Consider the following 6,281-nt stretch of genomic DNA (forward strand, 5'->3'; position numbering starts at 1 on the left):
TATGTCTAGGGTATTGTGACTATTACACTACAGAGATGAAAGATACCACCGCACCTTACAGATTCTGACAATTATTACAAAATTACAACACAAGATGGATTTTGTAATCAAACTTCTTAGATAAGGCATCTAACTACATTTGATTAATTTAAATAGAGAGTAAGTTATTATTAAGATTAACAACAATTAAAATTATTAACAATACTTCAGTCTCAGAACTGGGCAGTAGGAAGAAAAAAAATGTACGTAAAACCTCAAAGTCAGTCCAGAGGTGAAAATATTAAAAAGTTCAAATGTTTTTGACCAAATCGAACCTTTGAGAAGAAAAGTTGAAATCCGGGACAACGGTCGAAGGAAGTTCTCAAAACATTTCGTTGTAAATTCACTGTTCAATGAGTATATGTTTATATTCAGAGCTTACGCTAGCCTAAAAGTTTTGAGTCACAGTGACTTGTTAGGTTTGTAAATGTGAGTCAACTTAAGTAATCAAGAACTGTCAGTCAGTCAGTTTCAAAAAATGCATTTATTGTGTACTTTGTACATCATTACAAGTTGAAATATATTGCAGATATTATAACTTAAAAAAACACCAAATTTTTCCATTTTTCCATGCCAAAAATTGTTTTCTTTCATGCCCATTTTGCCTGAAATTGTGGTTAAGTTTATGTTGATATTTGCAATTTTAGTCATTTTTTTTACAGAAAAGTGAAAATTGGCCCAGAATTTGACCACAATTGTTTTAGGTGTAAAAAAATGTGTACACCTAAGTTTGTCAACTTTTGCCTAGAATTTATAAATCTAGGTATCTGGCAACACTGATAAGATTCAAGCTTGCCTACCTGTCAATGAGGTTATGACTTTGCCAAGCCAATCTGGTAAGCCTACATTTGTTCAAGTCATGTACTGTACATCTTAACCTTTACACAATGGAAGGAAGCTCAGCTTTGGTTAGATTGTTGGCCACTACGCCATACGGCATTTGCATTGTTGATCCCGTACCCTCTCATACTAGATTACGGCACGCCGATAGTTGCAATCTCGAATTTCAGCAACTCGCAGACTGACTCGCCAGTAAAAATGTTGCCAAAGCCGTAGAAATATTAAATTTGAGGAGTAAAAACTCAAGTGAGCAAATGCACCGATATTTGGATTTTAGCTGTTCTTTGAACATTCGGTCTAGAATTCAAACATTCCATCCCAGATCTCGGCCGCTAATGAAAGGTCTACGGAGGTGATAAACATTTAAACTTTTTAATATCTTCACTGCTGGAGTGAGGAGTGAGGTAAAATTATTGATTTGGCAATGGAGAAATTAATAGAAATTATATTATTCAATAGAGTGGTTATTCATTTCCCAATATCCGGTTTCATCACATGCATCCAATAAGATACATTGCCACAAAACTAGGCACACTCGATATCATTCACGGTTCGGTTTGACACCATTAAAGTTGAAGCAGCAACTAGTTAAATTAATGAAGCAAGCAATACACTTTTAACAGTGGATAAAACTTGAAAAATGCTGACATTTTTGACCCAGTTAAATCATCCTTAGATAAGACATACCTAAGAATGCTAGTGTAGCTATCCAGCACCAGCATTTCTCTTACATTCATTTACACCTAAAGACAGCCTATTTGATTTGATCAGTTACGTTTTATCGTAGAATAAATGCCAACATTAAATTTGTAATTATAATGTTAAAATATTGTCACTACAGCAATAAAACGTTCCAAGTTGAAGCATTCAATACAAAATTTACTCCATCAACAATATATTCATTCATAGAGTATAATTATGTTACATTAATGGATAGTTATTTAATGAATTTATAACCTCTTATGGTAATTTTTGGTAGATCGCAAATAATTAATTCACAATCGGTTCCACACTATTTCCGATTTAGCAAAGGATAGAGGAAAAACAACTTGTATTAAACAGTACTTATTTTTTTTTTTTATCACTTTTTATATATTAGTAGGACTAGATACATTCTTCACCGTTTTCCTTAGAAAAATCAAGACACTGATAAAAGAAGGGCCTAATTTTATAAAATTTTATTTAAATTTGAAAGAATCTAATATATATAGGTATCCCCGTACAACAAGGCATCCCTTCAACACAGTTCTGCTCTAACAGTTCAAAAATTAGAAAAATTCCCCATACATCATGGTGTTCTTACAATGTGATATGATTTTGCTCTAGGTTTGGAGACATCTTCATACAAAACGTCAGTTTTTAGGTGCAAACACTGGTCATTCACAATATAGATTCGAACATATACCTAAGCACTAATTTTCCAGCAAATAAATGTAAACAAACTTACACTTCGAACGTTTTCAGCCACAAATTTATTGGCCTCCTTCAGGAAAACAACCTGTCGAAGTGTAAGTTTTTTTACGTTTATTTGATGGAAAATTAGTGCTTAGGTATATGTTTGAATCTATATGTACCGTTCCAGTTTTTTTGAGGAAGTTATATTCATGGTCATTCAATATTTTTTTTTATTCAAGCAAGCATGTGTGTCATCTCATATTTGCCCATAGATTTTAGAATGTTGAAAATTTCTTTTGTTTCGTGCCTTTCACTCTGCTTTCTCTAAAGAGAATCGACCGTACAATTTTTCTTTTTCCTCGTCCTAGCTTTCCTATAAATCGGGTGTGGTTGCCGACAGTGCCGTAAACAAACCAAAAGACCATCCCCGTGTTTTGTTTTTATAGATTAAATTTTTAAACGCAAGCAAATTAAAATATCAATTTTATTAAAAAGAAACAGTAAAAAATCAAGATGTTGCCAATACTTCAGATTAAGGGCAATATAAAAACTCAGATGTTTCACTAAAAAGGGTTAAAGTGTACCTAGGTAACCCCTATGGCGACATTTCCGGAGTCTCGATAGCATTTGCGATTAGAAATGCAAATTTTTAATTTTCGTGGCCCGAGGATGCACGTTCTAACGCAACCTACTCTAATAAATTACCAAATTATTGGTAATTTATTAGGGAATAGAATAGGTTAGGTTAGAATGTGTTCCCTGATTCTAGCAAACAGAAGAAAACAATTTGGTAATTTATTAGAATAGGTTAGGTTAGGTTAGAACGTGCGTCCTCAGGCCCACGGAAATTAAAAATTTGCATTTCTAATTGCAAATGCTATTGAGATTCCAGAAGTGCCACCACAGGGGTATGGTGGCACTTCCGTAATCACTTACCTAGGTACACTTTAGCCCTAAAAAAAAACATACCTGTTTAACAGTATTTAGCAGTAAAGAAAAAATGAATATTAACGTTCAATACTTTTGATTGCGATTGTTAATCGATTATCGATTGCTTTAATAAATATACTTATCTTAATAACAAAAAAGAATAATAGACTTTTAAAAGCCTTACCGTCCTTAATTCGAATATTACTGTTAATTGTCTACTTGGACTTTACTTATTAATAGGACTTTAAACACCTGTGTAAAGTCCTATTAATAAGTAAAGTCCAAGTAGACAATTAACAATAAGAATAATAGACTTTTGCTAACTTTCGGAACTTAACCCCACATTTTCTGCATCACGGATTTGCCTAACACGACTCTTTATAGGAACCTAGCTACGGCATTATACGGGAATATCTGTAACGGATACAACTAACACCGTAATTACCATAAATATCAAACAAATCAGTGGCACGCTCCAGGGGTGAGCCAAGTGTCCACGACACCCCAAAAATAAAAGGAAAAGAAACATTAGTAAATTTTCCAATAGTATTTTCCTAATTAAAATTCATTTTTATTTATATTGTGTCACTTGTTCTTTTACTACATTACTTACGAATTAGCAGTCACAAACCAAAACAAAGAGCTCAATTCCTCTCTTAACAAAAAAATCCAGCTGTTCACCTAATATCTGTAGAATTAAAATAGGATCTTGCTTGTCAGAGGCAAAAACTAGACACCGGACAAGAGTACAACTCTCAAAAATTGTCACCCAAGTAACAAACACCACGTGTTTTTTGCCCAGATAAGGCATACGAACAAATACTGCCGAGGGATAATGGGCCACCTACCATAATTCAGTAAGTGGTGAATGGGCACGTAAGGGAGAGAGAATATATTCCAATTAATGAATTTATACTTTAGCAGGCCAACAAAATTGGATGACAAAATCAAACAGGCAGAACGGTAGAAAGTCGTCAATGTAGAAGCATTAGCGGCATAGAACAGGCGATGCATCCGATTAGCACCAAGTGGAGTGGCGATTTTCATCGAATTTCGTGTATAATAGATTATATATATGTAGAATTTGTCACAAAACTTCTATAATTAGCATTTAACTTTATATTTAATACAATTTACACGACATTTCTTACTAAACAGAAGCAATGTCCGACAACTCACCACAACGACCTTCCCCTCCGGTCGGAATCGGCGCCGAAAAAGATAAATTTTCCCTTCACGCCGAATGACGAAATCGCATTTCTGACGTCGTTATGAGATCACGAATTACGCAATAATATTACATCACTAATGACGTAACGGAAATTTTTTAATTTTTAAATTACAGTATTTATTTATTATATTCGAAAGTTTTTAATTTATATATTCGTAAATGTTTTAATAAAATCTCTACAGATTATTGCTTGTTTTTAGATTAGAAAATTTATATAATATAATAAAAATATAATCGTATCTATATAATTTATTCGGATAAATTTATAAAATTTATCCGAATAGGCTGGATGGGATTGTCCGATTTAACATGGCGGCGGACACCGCTTTAGCAGTTTAAACAATTTTAATACAGTATTAATCATTTTTCAAAATTTTATCGGGCACTTTTGTCTTTTTTTAACTTATTATGACAATTCACGAACCACTTTAAGAAAAAAATTAGAAAATATATTAAATATGAAAATGTAATTCGTTGAAAGTTTAAAAATCGTGGAAAATTTCACTTTACTTTGAAAGGAAGATAGGTTAATTGATACAGTCTCTAGGAAGCGTGTATTGCATAAATTTATTGAAACGGATTCGCGGAAGTTTGCACAATTTAAATAATATAAAATTCGAAATTTTTCGAAGACTATTTTATATTTTGTCCCATAATTTTCTTATGCGGTATTATATCGGCTTATGCGCGGCCTTTTTCGATTGAATTGAGAAATGAAATGTCATCTAAAAGTTCGAATTGATTTTTTAAATGTAGGCAAATTATATATTCTCACTACGCTACTTAAAAGTGTATCTAGCGGTCAGATGTTCGCGAAGTAAAGTATTGACCTTTCCTTCATGTGGCGATTACCATGGAAGATCCGGATTCGATTTGCGATTCAATGCCTCCCGAGAGGATTTATTGTGTTACGGTAACCATACTTAGGCCAGTACTGCGTTCTCCGCCAGTGGCCGAGGGATTCTGTGGCTGATTTTTCCAACGTCGGCTTCTGTTTAACCCGCCAACGCGACTTCGTTAACCCGGGCGACGTCCAGGTCCAGGTTATTCGTGCTGTAAACGTATGACAACCATACTTGTTTTACAGTAGTGTAGCGTAGTGGGGGCGGCAAAATTTCACAATAAATAATAATATCTTGTAAAAATACCTAAATAAGGGGACGGCGAAATTTTCCTCCGCCCCGGGCGGCTGACACCCACGCTACGCCACTGTTGTTTTATCTACAGAAGTGGAGAAACATATATCTAAACCCAGTGGCGTAGCTAGCATGGGTGACAGCCGGTGCGGATATCGTGGTGTCACCCTTTTTAACTATTTTATAAAACACTGTTGAATTGTAATATCTTCGCACTCGAGCAACTTGAACGCTATATTGAGTATGCGATGTCGCGACGTATAAGTTTAGATTTATAGAATAATGCGAGCTCTGTGGCGTCTCCTCGTAGCGAAGAAACAGTCATGGGAGGCGAGCCGTTGACCTCTTTTGTTCTTTTGGGTACAGGCCTACCGGGTGTCACCCGTGTAGGGATGACACCCGGGGCGGGTCTCCCCCACCGCCCCCTAGCTACGCCTCTGTCTAAACCCAGGTGTTTACAGATCACTGGCACGGAGAACAGATGCTGTTTAGCTGCCGCGCCACTCTGTATCAGATGTTGCTTATGGGTCGCTCTTTGTCTCCTTTTTTTTCATAGACCTTATTTGCATGAGTGATCTTATTGGTAACCAATGCTCCTGCCGGAATTTCTCTATTGTTCGTTGGAACTACTAAGCTCTCTCATCTCGACAAGGTAGAGAAAAGAGGTTCTGCCATTTTTTGGTACTAATTAGAATGGTGTTGTAATAAAC

General features: G+C 35.2%; 1 protein-coding gene across 2 annotated transcripts in view; it reads right to left on the minus strand.

Annotated features, from left to right (window-relative positions):
- LOC136990754 (HIG1 domain family member 1A, mitochondrial-like) overlaps positions 1–6,281 on the minus strand; it is a 330,009-nt gene that overhangs the window by 14,505 nt on the left and 309,223 nt on the right. Inside the window, exon 1 of one of the 2 annotated variants that reach the window (XM_067289186.1) lies at positions 4,384–4,448. The exons of the other annotated variant lie outside the window; for it this stretch is intronic. The gene's annotated coding sequence lies outside the window, so the exon portion shown is untranslated. Of the gene's footprint in view, positions 1–4,383; positions 4,449–6,281 lie in introns of those variants that run through there. 2 annotated transcript variants of the gene reach the window in all.

This window comes from Centruroides vittatus, unplaced genomic scaffold (assembly GCF_030686945.1).
Source record: "Centruroides vittatus isolate TY-2023 unplaced genomic scaffold, ASM3068694v2 contig_134, whole genome shotgun sequence".
NCBI classification, from domain to species: Eukaryota; Metazoa; Arthropoda; class Arachnida; order Scorpiones; family Buthidae; genus Centruroides; species Centruroides vittatus.